This window comes from Muntiacus reevesi, chromosome 7 (assembly GCF_963930625.1).
Source record: "Muntiacus reevesi chromosome 7, mMunRee1.1, whole genome shotgun sequence".
NCBI lineage: Eukaryota > Metazoa > Chordata > Mammalia > Artiodactyla > Cervidae > Muntiacus > Muntiacus reevesi.
In genome coordinates, this window is record NC_089255.1 from 42,748,085 (window position 1) to 42,765,971 (window position 17,887).

The following is a 17,887-nucleotide window of genomic DNA, read 5'->3' on the forward strand; positions in this document are numbered from 1 at the left end:
TCTTTTGTCTTCCAAAAGAGAATATACAGCCTTAAAAACAGAGACTGGCATCATTCTTGTTTAAATTCATGGCAGAAAAGCATTGATTTGTTGATAAGAAGTGGGCAGTTTAAGAAACTTAGGTGCAAAAACCCTAGCCAAAAGTAGGTCTTAATCGCAACCAAAAACAGAAGAAACAAAAGAGACTTGCAGTGGCCAAGTGTTTTGAAATGATAAATTTCCACTGGAGAGATGCTGTGTACTTTGTAGACACAGATTTCAGTCTTGGACCCATCTATTCCTTAACTTCTCCCTGGAATACATCTTGGGTCTAAGACTCGTTATCTGTTCTATGGAAGACCATGAGATTCTGCTCGGACATGAACCAGTCTAAGATAGAGACCCACAGTCTACTCACCTTTCTCAGTGGAATCTTGGCATTGGAAGTGGCATGTGGTGAGTTTAATACATATTCTAAAATGATCAGGTCTTATTTCATCCCTAAAGTTCTATTTGTTAAGAGCAGAAGAGATATTTACATACTATAAGAGTTTATCTTTGGACAAATCATATTTTTGGCCACATCTGCTTTAAACCTGCTTATTTATATAGACCTTTCTCTGAACAGTGTTGGGAACTCAATGCACAATTGAAAATGTAGTGTATAGAATTAATACTTTTCATTGTAGTAATCACTTTAAATGTGCCAAGATTAAAGTCATTTAAGTGAATCATCTGTAAAAATATAAACTGAAAAGATGACATTCTTAATTTAGCTGTTTCTTAGATTTATTCTTTAGCAGAATTTTGAAAGTGACTTAGATACACCACATACTATTTATCCAAGACCACTCATGAAGTCAAAAGTGGACTCTTACATAAAAAATCTTTTTTCTAAATGTCAGAAAATAATCTGGTCTTAACCTAGAAAATTTTAGGTTATGAATGACATGCAAACAATACAATTTTAGTTGCATATTTTATGTGTTGCTATATTTCTGTGAACACATAAATCCACAAAGGAGGGACAGGAGTCAAATAACAAGATGATGAACAATCCAAATTAGCCTTTTCAAACAGTTGTACATGTTTCAGTTAGCTTTGCCGTTCAGGTGACTGTCCATCATATTGCTGTTATAAAATCCTACAGCACTACATTTCAGGGGTAGTAACACCATAATGAGAATGCCTGTTTTTCCCTTCTACTTTTTCAGAAAGGGCTCTAGGAAATGGAGCATGAATTTAAAATTCAGTCAGATGGATCTGCATCTCAGCATCATCATAAAACCATGGTTTTGACAAATTTGTACAAGTACACCCCTTTGGGGATTTGGAAAGAGAATGCTACATGTCCCCCTAGACTGAAAATACTTTCTATGCCAGCAACTAGAACAAATTAGATGTGGCCTGGAGGACTCAGACCAAAAAATTTCCTGCTGTGGGCAAAGTTAAAATATAATAGAAATTGAAAATGCAATACATAAAATAAAATTTAACCTACATTATTTTAGCAGCACGTGTGCTCAGATTGGAACAATATGGGGACATTAGCATGGTACCCATAAGATGACCTGCCTATCCTTGTAAGTGCTTCTCATTGTATAAAAATGTAAGCTAAAAATGTGATCTGCATAGGATAAAAGCTATACGGAAATACAGCACAATGGAAGCAAGTAATTACCCTGGGGAATGAGGACTACAACCTCTCTGTATTTTTAAACATTTTAAACAGTAAGGGTATATAAATACATAATCAGAATAAAAGCATTTAGATATAAAAGATATGTTCATTCAAGCTATTTGACTACCTAAAGATAAAAACAGAATTGACCAAAAGTGAATTAAATTTTATTTTTACTTTAAACCAAATACCTCAGGGAAATGATTTTCAAGTTATTTTGAGTACTGAAAGCTTTTGTAAATATAAAATGGGAGGCTGATGCCCAGCACACAAAACAGAGAAGAGAGGAATTGCTCTGGAGGGATAAAGTAGAAATAGAGGACAAGCTGAGCCATCTCTTCTTTCAGCCTCCCATTCACCTGGAAGGCAACTGCCCCAAACCTGGGACACTCAGAATACACCTGGGAAACCATTGACTATGGCCATGGCTTGTGAACTAGGCAGTTAACTCTCAAGACAGAACCCATATAGCTGATAGCTCTGGCACCTAACACAATGCTCTTGATATGATTGGTCTTCACTATGGTTGCCTGGCTAGCTTATTTCCATTGGCCATCTGGTCTTTGTGATACAGAATAGTATGGTAACAATTTCAAGGTCCTTCACAAATTGTTTACTTTGGACCCTCCCTGCCCAACACCCGATAACGCCTAAGAGGATCAAGGAGGCATTTAGAGTTTCACATCTCGCTTACCAAGTGAACCGCTGGTGCACACCTGCGATTTAGGCTCTACCTAAGTGTAAAAGCAGACTTAGTAAAATTGCCTGTATTCAGTGTTTGTAGTCTGGAAGTGTATTAATGACAATGCTGTTGATAGAATTGTGCACAATAAAATGTATATGGTGGGAAGCAGGTGATTGTTACAAAAATGTTGTAAACGTACTTTGGAATTTATTTTGTGCTGGCAAGGTCGGGGTAAAGCCTCCAGAAAGAGGTGGCACTAGGGAAAGGGCCCAGCTGCTTAAATCAAGTGTGCTTCTTGCCAGTTTTAGAGTTGTCTATTTTCATATACACATGCACACACACAAATTAGCATTTGTGTACTAAAATATACAAATTAACACATGTGGTTTGCAAACAGAATATATTAGCCCTTAAAAGGCTGATTCTTGATTCAGAATTCTTGAGTTCAAATCTTGCCTTTCCCTCTACCTAGGCATGTATGTCATTTTGGGCAAGTGAGTTTACTTTTCAGTGCCTCAGTTTTTTCTTCTGTAAATTGTGCATGAAAATATTTATGTTGTAGATTAAAGAATTTAGTATCTATCAAGGTCTTAGAATAGTGCCAGACACATAGTAGCCACCCAATAAATGTTATCTATTGTCACTTTATCTTCATATCAGGCTATGTTCTGGAAGGAATTATGCAGAACTTTGCTAGGTGTTTCCTGGGGGAGAGGATCTGCTGTGGGTCTGGAGAAGTCCTTTCCACTCTGTACTATTCTCTACCATTGGATTTGCTGATCTTTTATATGGATTACTTTTATTTTTAATGAGAGCAGGGGTTTTGGTACAGGGAGAGTTTTACTTTTTCTTCTCTATTAAAGAACGCACAATCTAGGATGCTGTTGATACATACTTGCTCAAAGCAGCCTAATGTCAGGGAGAGAGGGATGAGCATTTTAGCTCCTTTTCTATCAATAAAACAATGGCATAAAATGTAAGAAAAAACTAAACAAAAAATAAGAACACACAATCTAGGACGGATAGATCAATAAATACATAGTTAGATAGATGACATATAAATACAAATTTCTAAAAGTACAAATGGAAGAAGAAATGAGTCTTAGGCTTGAGTTTAAGGGCTCATCTTTCTTCATATGATATTATATTTTTAAAAAGGTAAACATTTCTTATTTATTTGTTTAGGCTGTTCTGGGTGTTCGTTGCTGGGTGCAGACTTTCTCTAGTTTGGCAAGTGGGGGCTACTCTCTAATTGCTGAACAAGGCCTTCTTTTTGTGGTGGTTTTTCGTGTTGCGGAGGACACAGACTCAGTAATTGTGGCGCACAGGCTTAGTTGCCATGTGACATGTGGGATCTTCCCAGAGCGGGGGTCAAACCTGTGTCCCCTGTATTGGCAGTTGGGTTCTTAACCTTCAGACCACCAGGGAAGCCCTGATGCCATGCTTTTTGCTGCTTGATTTTTAACCCCTAGCACATATCTACCTGGTGGGCCTCCCTTCCCTTCCTCACGTCTCTTTTTGTGCTCACTGCATAATCTCTGACTTGTGATTTTCAGCTCTTCTTCCTCTGGAGCAGGGCACACATTCACATTCTCCCATACATTTGCTCTAAAGGGAAAGTCATAAAATAGAAAAGATTTCTTACTTTTGTTCCTTTAAAAGAAGGTCACATGCATCACTTGAAAGATTCTCTGTTGGGCTCAGACTCTGCCTCTGGAAGTCGAGTCATTTGAAGGAGAAGGATGAGTAAATAAAAAGTCCAAGTAGATGTTATAACGACCATGAAAGCAGTGAGCTCTGAGTCCCGCAAGGGACCTAGGAGGGTCAGGATGAAGGCTGAGGAGGAGACTCCTTTTCTGAGCCATGAAGGGCAAGAGGAGATTGCTGGATCTTTTGTCAAAGTATGAGCAATCGGTTATAACTTAATCTTTCCTTCTTAACCAGTCCTCCACCAGGGCTGTCCCTGCTCTTAATAGCAACTGTTTTCAACTGACTGAAATCTACAGTTAAATGGTGTCTATAAACCAGAGAATCAAGGAGATGCACTAGAGAATATAGTAGCTTGCATTCCAGTGGTGATTTTCTTTAAAAGTGGAGCAGTTAACTATGCCCTCTTTATTCAAAGACTTCTGGTGTCTGCAGCCCACCTTGCCACACACTCCATAGGCAAGAATTACTGCCCCCAGGAGCAATCTCCTTCAAGAGCTCAACCTTGTCCCTTGCGGTAATGGCTCTGAGGTGTGTGTTTCCCCAGAAATGATCCTGATTGGCCACAATGATAGCTTCACTCCCTTCCCTCTCTCCCTTTCTTGTCACCGGTGATGTTTTCTTTACCTTCCAAATAAATCTCTTTATAAACCTCAAATCCTTGCCCCAGCATCTGCTTCTGAGGGAACCTATGTGAAGACTCATAAACAAAAAAGCACATTTACAAACAAATAAAGCATCACTTTTAATATTGTCCCTACTCTCCCTTTACTATCCATTGGACTCTCTCCTCTCCATTCACGTGTGTGGCTCTATCTTTAAAAAAATTATTGGAGTATAAAAAATTTAAAAAATAATAAAATAAAAAAATTTTAAAATTATTAAAAATTAAAAAAAATTTTAGAATAAAATAAAAACAATTATTGGAGTATAGTTAGTTTCTGCTGTATTAGCAAAGTTTATCAGGTATCTTAAAGTCTGATCATGTGTGCTCATTCCCCCAACTCTCTCTGAATCCTAAGGGCTTTGAGAACATGCGTTTTTGTCTCTCATCTTTGTATCTCCAGGACTCGATACCTGCTTGCTAAGTGGATTTCCTATGGGCTGTGCCATCTTCCTTGAGGAATGATGCATAGCTCAGAATATTTTACAAAATTCCCAACAAGAGAGACAAGGTAGATGAGTTTTGGGGCCAGTATCCTGGAAGAGAAGCAATGCTGATAACTTTTCCTCAGGTAAATTTAACTCTTGCTCTGTGGGTAAAGCATGTGCATTATGAAGTTTCAACTTGTTGGTCTCTAAAGTGAGGATTAAATAACACTTGCCATGATTTCTTGTCAGAAAAGTGCTTCAATACTTCAGTGAGACTCTATACGATCAAAATAGTAGCCACTGTTCCATCGTCTAAATAATCTCATTGGCAAAGACCATGCATTAATCATCATAGCTGAGTATTTTTATATTCACTGAACATCTTTCATCTGAGAACATCACCATGGTTTATAAACATTAACTCAATGTCACCCTCATGAAAACCCCTAGATTGGTCCTTGCCATGAATTGATAAACCAAGGCCTGAGATAGTTAAACAGCTTGTTCCAAAACGTCCAGATTTGGGGGCAAGAAACTGGTTACAGCTAGACGAGTTAGTAATCAAGAGAGAGCCCTGTGTAAATATTTGTGTGGATGAGACAAATAGATCAGATAGGCAGACCCAGAAGGAAAGTAGCACTGTCTTCTTTCTCTGCTCTTCATAGGAGTAATTGGGGATTCCTGATTGGGTCTCAAGAAAAACCTTCACGAATAACAGGTTTCATGAATTATGAAAACCTTACAAAATATTTAGCAGTGCTTTGTGCCAAGCAGCTACTCTCTGTGCATTCCAAAGAAGCTCTTTCAAGTGATTCCATATATTTTATGCACCTGACAATAAAAATAACTGTACCTTCCAGCCAGATAAAGAGGGAAGGCTGCTGCACCTTTATGGAAGACAGATGGGCAAGGCATACATTAAAACGGCTCCATTATAGTAAAATATGATCCCTCTGTCTCAGCATCTGTTCCCCAGAGTGGGAACCTTTCATCAACGCTGGCAATTGCTGATGCCAATGGTCAACAATTGCTAGTTGCTCCTGCTTGAGCCCTGGGATTGGCAGGTGAATTCCCACTTTGGCCAGCAGGTCACCAGCTGAGAAGTTGAGGGACCCCGTGGCTCACAGACACTGTGTTATCTGTTCCAAACTGGTCCCCAGAGAGCCCCAAAGTCAGTAACACCAGGATATGAGTCACAGAGAACTGGGGCACTAGGAAATGGCAGATTCTCAGCCTGGTTGTGCTTGCTGTGTGGCTTTGGGAAAATTACTTTACCTTTCTGTTTTTCAGGTCCTCAGATATATGATGCATTTAAAACAGAACTGTAATTTTCCATCTATACCACGAAACCTCTGCATTTTAGATTTTTCAGGAGCCACTGAAAAGGTTCCCAAAGGCAGAGCGCCACCAAAGGCCAGAACAGAAAAAAATCTTCTTGCTCCCCCTCAAAAAGTTTGAAAACCACTGCTCCTGATATCTGTTTTTCCTAATTTTGAGAACATAAAGTCAGTCATTTGATTGTTCTGCTATCGTATGATTCCTTTGTATCAGAGTAATGGATCAGATGGTAGAGAATCCATCTGCAATGCAGGAGACTGGGGTTCAATCCCAGGGTTGGGAAGATCCCCTGGAGAAGGGAATGGCAACCCACTCCAGAATTCTTGCCTGGGAAACCCCATGGACAGAGGAGCTTGCCTGGCTATAGCCCATAAGGGGTCACAAAGAGTCGGACGTGACTGAGTAACTAGGCACCCACATAGAATGGAGTTGAGTCATGTCGGGGCAGAGAGACCTGCCAGCAAAACTGGTCAGTCAGTGGAGGAGCGACCAGGAAGCTTTGTCGAGTTAACCCTCCCACGGCCACCAGTCCCCACTTACCACGAGGGCTCAGCAGAGCTTTCCCAGCCAAGGGTGCCACTTCCTTCTCTGCCAGCTTCACTGTGAGGGCCCTCCTGGTCCACAGCCCCCAGGCCTCCTACTCAGAAACTCACTGAAACCATCACAAGCAGCCTTTCAATAGTCTGCTCCATGCGATGTGCTGGCAAAATAGCCATAGACCTAGGAACACGGTTATTGGTGTTTCTTTTTTATGCCTTTTCTTTTTTTTTTTTTTTTTTTTTAATATTATTTTATTAGTTGGAGGCCAATCACTTTACAACATTTCAGTGGGTTTTGTCATACATTGACATGAATCAGCCATATAGTTACATGTATTCCCCATCCCGATCCCCCCTCCCACCTCCCTCCCTATGCCTTTTCTTTGAATGAATGAGGAAGAAAAGTGACATTTATAGTGTCTGAAAACACATACTAATTATGGCAGTAGACAGCTTGGGGTTAATCCTGGCTACTATACTTCCTAGTAGCTTTTTGGCCCTGGGCAAGTTACACAACTGGCCTATGCCTTAGTTGACACCTCTATAAAAAATAAGGATAATAGTAACAACAGTAACACCTAGATACCTTTGGGATTGTTAAGACAATTAAATAAGTTAATATTGTTTTAACGGATGTAAAGTACTGCCATTTAGTTAGTGTTACAGATGTGTTTGCTAATTTAGCAAATACAAATGCATATATACATAGGCATACATATACGTATCCCATATCTATATCGACCGATCAGTCAATAGATAAATATAGAAGGGTGCCTGCTACTTTGTTCAGATACTAGGCTGGGCATTTTATCAATATTGCTCATATCTGTGTATGTGTTATATACCCACTAGCAATCATCCCACCCTTATGGATGAGGTAAAAGAACCAAAATTTCTCCCCAAGCAAATGGTAAGTATAAAATTGGGATTTTGTTTCCTAGACCCAGCATCTCACACATATCGCTCTATGCTGAGACACATCTTGAACATCTTGCCTGGCAGAGGTACCTGGCAGCCCATCTTAGAATAAAGACCCAACACAACCATTTATACTCTTCTCATTAAAGCACACATTTTCTGTGGTTGGAACAAATGCCAGACCACAAGGATCTGGGAGAGATTTTGCTGCTCACTCTCAACTCTGTGACAAGATGCTGGAAGGGCCACCTGGTTACAGACAACAGCGCCTGCAGTGGTGTCTGGAGTCGCTCCTGCTGGATCGTGAAGGCCAACTATGACGTTTTTGGGAATTCTGTGAGGCAGTTGTTAAAAACAGCCACTATTAAAAATTAAATTTTATAAACTCAAACCTATTCTAAACAAAAGTAGTAAACACTCATCACTTCCTACTTACTGTATACATTTTACTGCTCTCTATGCACGGGAGGTTACTGGCAGCCATACGGTTCAATGATGTGCCTCTGAGTATTCCTGCCCACCTCCCCTTTCAGTGGCATCACACTGCGAACTTAATACTAGCCATGGTGGTTTCTGTGGTGAGTATTTACATCATAGAAACTGGCATATGCTACAAATCATAATTTGACTTGTTTTGTGGATTATATAGAGTTAGTAATGGGAAAATATTAATGCAGGTTAAACTTAAAAACATGTTACATGTACCACAAAATACTTACCAAGTTTTGTAACCTTACAATGTAGAGATCAGGTAGATTCTACCTTAACCTTAATCTGACCCTTTGATAAGATTAATATCACCAGTAATAAGACATACGGTTATTATGTACTGCTTGATGTCTTCAATCTGACCCAAGCTACTTTTCCAGATATAAGAGCTACCATGTCGTCTGGACCCACTCTTTACCTTCCTGCCTTTTATACCTGGCCATCACTCCCCTCCTGCCTGGAATAACTTCTCCCTTTATCCCTGCTCAGGTTAATCTTGTCACTTTACCAGGTACCACATCCATTCTTTCCTTCTCTTACATAGAGCCTCCATGACAGTCTCTGCAGTTCTCCTTCCTGCAGCTCCTGTGTTACTTTCTGGACAATTATTTCCTACAATGCCATTCATTTGGAGATTACATGGTATTTTGGATTGTTAGATTGTGTTTGTGTGAGTGTATGTGAAATCCTCCAACATGACTTTAAGTCTCTAATTGCAGAGACTAACTGCTTCATGTGCTTCCATAAATCATGCCAGAAACTCAGTATGTGTTCAGTAAATATTTGTTGACCACTTTTAAAAACAAATGACAGCCACCACCATTGAAGTCCTAGATTTTATTACTTCCTTCAAAGTTAAACTTTAATCTTTAACCAAATTACTTGTCTTTGGGAACTTTTTACATCTGAGCCTTTCAGATAGAAGGATCAACATCAGTATCCCATATTTATGTAGGACCTGTCATCCACTGGTTTCCGTTCTAAAAGCCACAGTTAACCTTCAAATGGTGACGGCCATAGGAAGGCAGAGCTCAGCCTTAGATGATCCTGAAGCCCACTCAACCTCATTTTGTAAATCTTTGTCAACCCAGTGCTGCGTGCACTGGCTGGCTCTTAGTAGGCCTTCCGTAAATGTTGTATAATTCAGCCCTTTGAGGTCACTGAAGAATGCTTCCCTAAAACTGTTTGGAAAGTGGTATGTCCTACAAACAGCGACTGTGTCTCCTCTCCCATGTTTGCCTATACTTGGGTTGCACACCTTTAGCAGCTCTCTCGATTTTTCCTCAGTGTAACCCAGTGACGAAGAGAGTACCATTCAGAGGAATTGCAATGCCACGTGACCAAAGCCAAGACCCACTTCAGTTTCTATTGTGCTTCAAAAAGCGCGGGAAGTTGTTCTGGGAAAAGGCAGGTTGGTGGTGGGGAATTGCTCTACTTAAGAATCTTTGGCAATTACTTAGCAGGGCTTACAGGATTTATTTCTCAAGGTGGTTTGACTTACAGAAAAGTTGTCTTAAAAAAAATGCTGGATAAAAACAGGTTCCACATTGCATTTGTATGAGTTGCCCTGAATGGCATAAATTATTTTTCCTGAGGCTATTAGCTCAGAGTCTGAGTAACACACTGGGATTTTATGGGAGCCAAATGCAGGGAGTTCACGGCTGCCTCTGTCTGCGTACTGCCTGGCCTACTGCTCAGTCTCACCACATGCTGGTGATCTTCAACCCATTCACCACAGTGGAAACCTTGAAGTAATCATTTTCAGATATTTCTACCCTTTTTGTCATACCCACTAAGCCCATCTTTTAAAAAAAAGAAAAAACAACATCCTCTTGAGCTATATCCATAAATGTCATGGTCTTAAAATGAGGATGTTAGCAGGTTCTCAGACCCAGGGTTTCTGCTCTTTCCTAGGCTGCCATGCATCTCCTCTGTGCCACGTCCAGAAAGCATCTTCTGGGTCCTAGAGAGGCTGTGCCTCATGTCACTGTACACTGGTCGGCTCCCCCCATTTCCAGTGTTCACTGCAGGAGACTTTCCTTGGTGCAGATCCCTTTATCTCTGTCAATGGCAGTGAGACCCACAGGAGGAGGTCATTCTGAGGACCAGAAGAATTGCTGCTCCTGGGAGGGTGGGGAGAGAACTTAATTTGAAGCCTTGGATTGACTGGTGGTGTGCTCGGGTGAGGCAACACTACTAGCTCCTTGCACAACCAAGGAGGTAGTCAGTGGAGGGTGGGGGCACACAGAGAACTCACCCCATTCCTGTCTGCCTGCACAGGCTTGTTCACACAGTTTGAATGGCTGTAGATCAGTTCATTCTGAAGGCTACTGGTATTTTCCCCCTGAACCACATGCTTAACCCAACTTCCTCCACATAAACAGCCATTACACATTTAATATCACTACTGAAGGAAGGGGGGATTTTCTTCTACCCACCAGCAGTGTGTGATTCAGTCATCAGTACATGAATGTCAGTCACAACAGTGCTAGATGGCTGGACGATGAGCTGTTTCTTGAAAAGTACCTAGAGCCTGACTACAGGGAATTCCTTCCCTGGTGGACCATTGAGATGCTTGCTTTGTAAAACCTTTCTACTTTTCCCATTTTGAATACCTGTCAGGTCTATGTAAATATCACCATCTCTCTCTTCTCTGCCCAGACAGCAGTCACTTTATTTAGCTTTTCCTTCTAAACCATTTTACTTAAAGGGGTTGTCAGTATCACTATGCTTCCCCGGAAACTGGGGATTAAAATTCTCAGCCTTCCAGAACGGGTGAATACTTGCTTTGTCATGAGAAAAATCAATATCTGCCGCCGCAGGAAGCAGGGCAGGGAGCAACCGGACAAAGGCCTGCTCTTCAGCTGAGTAGCAGGGTCACTTACATGACCCGAAAGGTTATGGTTTCCTGCTGGTTTTACAAAAAACTAATGAGCTGGGCAGACGAACAGGAGCCCAGATAAGACAAGAAGTGTGTGCCAGGTACTCTCCAGTGGAGAGCATGGCCCTGGGAGCAGCCACTCGGCTGGATGCAGTCCTGCCGACCCAGGGTGAGCCTCCTGGGGAAATGAAGTTCCCACTTTGGGGAAGGGAAGCACAGTGGACAGTCCATCCACAGGCTGTGGAAACCCAGCCTTTCCCCACCCTACGTGAACTGAGCAGTTTTTAGACATTCTGGGCAGTTCTCTCTTCCAAGGCTCAGGGAGCTGCAAAGACATTTTGAGCCTGTTCTGTCATTTTTCTGGTTAAAGCAGAGAAACTCAGTACCTTCTGTCCTTACAGGGACTGAAAAGGTCTAGTATAATCCACCTTTTGAAACCCACTTAAAAATAAAGTTGAGATACTTTTTTAATTTATTTATTATAAAAAATAAATTGTATTTATTGATTATTTTATTTCTACTATTTTTTATTTATTATGATTTACATGCATACATGCATATAGTTCATCCCTTTAAAATATTCAGTAGAGTGATTTTTAATAAATTTGCAGATAGGTGCAACTATCACCTCACTTAATTTTAAAACATTTTCATCACCTCAAAAAGAATAATAATATCTGTATAATCTGAGTTATATAGATATGTGAATCTGTCATTGAACTATATTCTTAAGATCCATGCATTTTCCTGTATGTAAGTATCTCAATTTTAAAAAAATTTAACAATTGAAAAAAAAAGATATTAACCAAAGTTTTCAAACAGTACTACTCCTGTTCTTGAATACACCTTTATTTTATTCTAAACTACTTTTATATTTTAAGGGCTCCCAGATTTAATCAAATATTTTTTAAGAATATAAAGAATATGTATGTACACACACAAATGTGTAAAGGAGTTACAGCATGAGAAAAGCCTCATGAAGAATGATTTAAACTTTGTGCAAAATAAGGTGATTTAGAATACATCAATAAATAAAATAACACGAACTAAAAAAAATTCTACAGAGTTTAGCTATCACAACCCTATCCCCTCTCCACCCACCCATGTAAGCAGCCACTAATCTACTTTCCGTATCTATGAATTTGCTTACTCTGGACATTTCATATAAATGGAGTCATATAATATGGGAAGATTCCCTGGAGAAGGGAAAGGCTACCCACTCCAGTATTCTGGCCTAGAGAATTCCATGGACTGTTTGATCCATGGGGTCACAAGGAGTCGGACACAACTGAGTGACTTTCACTTCACTTCACTTCATAATATGTGATTATATGACTGTGACTGTATTATTTCATTTATTATACTACAATAGTTTCAAGGGTCTTTGATGTTGCAGCATGTATCAGTGCTTCATTTCTTCTTATGGCTAAACAATATTCCACTGTGTGAATACACCACATTTTGCCTATCCATTCATCAGGTAATGTACTTTTTGACTGTTCTCACCTATTGTCTGTTATGAACAATGCTGCTATGGACATCATGTATATGTCTTTATGCAGACAGGAGTCTTCATTTCTCTTAGACTGAAATTGCCAGTATATGGTAACTCTGTGTTTCACTTTTTGAAGAAATGCCAAACTGTTTTCCAAAGTGGTACTGCCATTTAAAAATTCTGCCAGTAAGGTATGAGGGTTCTAATTTCTCTACATCGTCCAAAATAATAAGTCAACACTTATTATCTGTCTTTTTAAATTTTAGCCATTCTGGTGGATATGAAATGCCATCCTATCATGGTTTTGGTTTGCATTTCTTTTTTGAGTAATGATGCTGAATACCTTATCATGTGTTTATTGGCCATCTGAATATTATCTTTGAAGAAATTTCTATTCAAATTCTTGTTTATATTTTTTTAAGTTTTGGGGAAATATTTTAGTTTCTAGTTTTGATCACTCATAAACCAGCCTAACAGTTTTAGGGAGAACATTTTGTATAGTGGAGTAATATAGGTAATGGAATTTTTAAATTTATTTGGGTGAGTTTTCTTTTTAAACATACTTTTAAGAGAAGTTTTTAAGTTCACAGTAAAATTGAATGGACAGTATAGAGAGTTCCTATGTACCTCTTACCCCCCATACATCCACAGCCTATATCACTATTCTCCATACTCCCTATCCATCCCTTCTTCCTCCCAACCCCTGCAAAATAATGATCTTTTTTTTTTCTATCTCTAAGTTTTGCCTTTTACAAGATGTCACTTAGTTGGAATCATACAGTATGTAGCATTTTTCAGATTGACTTCTCTTACATTGGAGTATACATTTAGCTTCTTCCATGTTTTTTCATGGCTTGATTGCTCATTTCATGCTGAATAATTTTCTATTGTATTGATGCACCTCAGTTTATTTATTCATTCACTTGCCGATGGACATCTCAGTTTCTCCTAAATTTGGACAATTATAAATAAAGGTGTTGTAAACGTCTGTGTGTAGCTTTTTGTATGGACATAAGTTTTGAACTCATTTGGATAAATAACCAGGAGAAGAGTTGCTGGATCACGTGGTAAGAGTGTGGTTGGTTTTATAAGGAAGTACCAAACTCTTTTCCAAAGTGACTGCTGTGTGATGCATGTATGTTCAGTCATGTCCAACTCTTTGCAATTCCATGGATGCAAAGGAATATTCTGTCCTTGGAATATTCCAGGCAAGAATAGCTTGCCATTTCCTCCTCCAGGGGATCTTTCCAAAGAACCCACTCCTGTGTCTCCTGCATTGCTATGTGGATTCTTTACCACTAGTGTCGCCTGGGAAGCCTATATTCCCACCCTTTGAATGAGGGTTCTGGTTGCTCCAAAACATTGCCAGCATTTGGTGTTTCAGTGTTCTGCACTTCGGCCATTCTATTAGATGTACAGTGATATCTTGTTTTAATTCACCATTCCCTAATGACTTATGATGTTGAGCAACTTTTCATATGCTTAATTGCCATTTGTATATCTTCTTTGGTGAGGTGTCTGTTCAAGTTTTTTATCTAGTTTCTAAATGAGTTTTGCTTTGTTTTGTTTTTGAGTTTTAGTAGTTTATTGTATATTTTAAAGAATAGATCTTATTGGGTGTATCATTTGCAAATATTTTCTCCCAACCTGTGCTTTGTCTTTTCATTTTCTTGACACTGCCTTTTGCAGAGCAGAAATTTTTTTAAAGAAGTTCAGCTTACCAGTTATTTCACAGAGTACACTTTTGTTGTTATATAAAAAAAGTCATTGCCATGCCCAGAGATTTCTTCTATGTTATTTTCCAGAAGTTTTATACTTTTGCATTTACATTTAGGCCTATGATCTATTTTGAGTTAAATTTTATAAATGGTGAAAAATCTGTATCTAGATTTTTTTTGTCAATTCTGCCTGTTTTTAATTGGATTGTTGGTCTTTTTTTTTTTTTTAATTGTTGAATTGTAAGAGTATTTTGTATATTTCGATAGAAGCCCCTCATCTGATACACAATTTGAGAATATTTCCTCCCATTCTGCAAGCTGCCTTGTTACTTTCCTGACACTCTGTTTTGCAGCACAAAACTTTATAATTTTGATGAAATCCAATTTATCTATTTTTTCTCTTGTAATTTGTGAATTCAGTGTCATATCTAAGAAACCACTGCCTGATTTAAGGTTAAAAGATTTACTCCCATGTTTTTGACTCATAGTTTACAGTTTTAACTCTTTGTTTAGGTTGATGATATATTTGAATTTTTGTATATGGTATAAAGTAGAAGTTCAACTTTATTCTTTTGCATGTGCATATCCAGTTGCTATGGTGCAATTTATTGAAATTACTATCTTTTCCTATTAATTTCCTATTAATTGTTAAAAGTCAATTCACCATAAAGGTAAAAGGATTTATTTCCAGACTTTCAATTCTATTTCCTTGATCTATGTCTGTCTTCATATCAGTACCACACTGTCTTGATTACTGTTTTTTTACTGTTATTCTTTTTTTTTTCTGTAGTAAGTTTTGAAATTGGAAAGTACATGTCTCTCAACTTGTTTTTCTTTTCCATTGTTTTGGCTATTCTGAGTTCCTTGACTTTTCGTAGGAATCTCAGGAACAGTTTGTCAATTTCTCCATAGAAATCATCTAGGATAGTGATAGGGATTGTGTTGAACCTATAGAACAGTGTGAAGAATATAACCATCTTAATATTAAATCTTCCAGTTCATGAACATGGGCTGCCTTTCCATTTACTTGGGTCTTCTTTAATTTATCTCAACAGCGTTTCATAGTTTTCAACGTACAAGTCTTACACATCTTTTGTTAAAATTATTCCAGAGTATATTATTCTCACAAATGCTATTGTAAATGAAATTGTTTTCTTAATTTCACTTTCAGATTGTTCATTGCTGGTGTGGAGAAATACAATTGAATTTTATACATCTTATATCCTGAAACCTGACTGAACTCACCCATCAGTTCTAATAGATCTCTGTTTTGGTAGGTCTCATTTAGCACCGATCTCCCTCATCTGAATTCTACCCTCTCCGATATTTCACTTTCTCTAACTTGTTAGCATCCCTCTTGTTACAGGATCTTAATACATGCTATTCCCTCTGCCTAGATCTCAGCCTTCTCCTCTGTGTTTCTACCTGGTTGACTTCATCCTTAAGCTCTGTCTCCTTGAGCTGCCCCCACCTCAGTCCATATCTGGTCCTTTTATATAAGTCATCACAACACTGTATTTTCCCTCGACCGACACAGCTGATGCTGTCATTTGTGTTACACACTGACCACTGTTATTCTTCAACAGACTATATATCTCTGGTTGATCTTTCTCACTATTATAATTCTCATCACTATGCCTGGCACATAGTGGACGTTAACAACTAAACTACTTGTCGAATGAAAAAATGATTGAATAGTTAACCTTGGAGAAATATGGCCATCATTAAGAACTTTGGGTGGGGTGTAGGGGGCAGTGGGTAGAAGAACTGATTGAAGGTGGGTACTTACCATCTGTTTATCCAGTCTGTTCTCCTGGGGAAATGAGTTCTGGCATGGAGTTTTCATTGTCTTTGGAGAGCAGAGCCATTGAATGTGTAGCTGGTAGCACGGGTTTTGCTTTCTTTTTTTCCCATTTAATCTCCTTGCATGGTGATGGGAAACCCAGAAAGAAATACCCAGTCATTTGAGTCATTTGTAGATGAATAACCACAGTCTGACTTCTTATTTGCTTTTTACCTTTCCTGAAGTACAGTTGACTTGTTGGGGAGGGGAGAGTTTTAAAGATTCATCTATTTACTTGCCAAATTAATTCAGTCTAACAAAATTAGGGAAATCCCCAACCAACTGTTCTAGTGAGTAGTGAGAAAAATATTTCCCCTGGAACACTGCAGCAGAAAACACACTTTGTGTGCTGGTCTCCTGAGACAGTGCTCTGGAGCCTTCCAATTCACTGCCCATTCTGAGTGCTTCATAGCTATCACTGACAATAGTTAGAACATAGTTTTGTTCCTTAGTTGTAATTCTCTTCAAAGCCTGGATTCAACTCTGGTGCTTCAGGTGGAAGTATTAAGAGTAATAGAGAACAAAGGAAAGAGTAGCTAAGGGACCTGAAAAATGTAGCAAAGATGAGGAGGGCCTGCAGTTCTGTTGGAGTGTGATGACCTTCCTGTCCTATTCTTGAAACCCATATTCCAGTTGTCAGTCCACACAAAAGGAAAATATTTGCATGTTGTGAAAGAAGGTTGGAAAGTAGTGATTCCTCACTTTGAGCTGTATTTTGGATGATCCTTACACATCTGAAATCAGATTTTGTTCCTGGAGTTTCGAGATCTTTTAGATATAGTGAAACATTACCTTATGAAGCTACAAGACCATCACAGTGGGGAACACTCTGCTTTGTCTTTTTATTGATGTCATCTAGCACAATACCTGGCTCAGAATATGGGGCTCAGGGAAAATTCAGTTCGGTTCAGTCGCTCAGTCATGTCCGACTCTTGGCGATCCCATGGACTGCAGCACGCTAGGCCTCCCTGTCCATCAGTAACTCCCGGAGTTTACTCAAACTCATGTCCATTGAGTCAGTGATGCCATCCAACCATCTCATCCTCTGTCGTCCCCTTCTCCTCCCACCTTCAATCTTTCCTAGCATCAGGGTCTTTTCAAATGAGTAAGCTGTTCGTATCAGGTGGCCAAAGTGTTGGAGTTTCAGCTCTAACATCAGTCCTTCCAATGAACACCCAGGACTGATTTCCTTTAGGATGGATTGGTTGGATCTCCTTGCAGTCCAAGAGACTCTTAAGAGTCTTCTCCAACACCACAGTTCAGAAGCATCAATTTTTCAGCGCTCAGCTTTCTTCACAGTCCAACTCTCACATCCACACATGACCACTGGAAAAACCATAGCCTTGACTAGCTGGACCTTTGTTGACAAAGTAATGTCTCTGCTTTTTAATATGCTGCCTAGGTTGGTCATAACTTTCCTCCCAAGGAGTAAGCATCTTTTAATTTCATGGCTGCAGTCACCATCTGCAGCGATTTGGAGCCCAAAAAAATAAAGTCAGCCACTGTTTCCACTGTTTCCCCA

At 39.2% G+C, this 17,887-nt stretch overlaps 1 long non-coding RNA gene across 1 annotated transcript in view; it reads right to left on the bottom strand.

Moving 5' to 3' along the window:
- LOC136172308 (uncharacterized) overlaps positions 1-16,443 on the bottom strand; it is a 37,394-nt gene extending 20,951 nt beyond the window's left edge. Inside the window, exon 1 of the long non-coding RNA XR_010664000.1 lies at positions 16,312-16,443. This is a non-coding gene — a long non-coding RNA (uncharacterized lncRNA). The remainder of the gene's footprint in view (positions 1-16,311) is intronic.
- Positions 16,444-17,887: the final 1,444 nt, after the last annotated feature.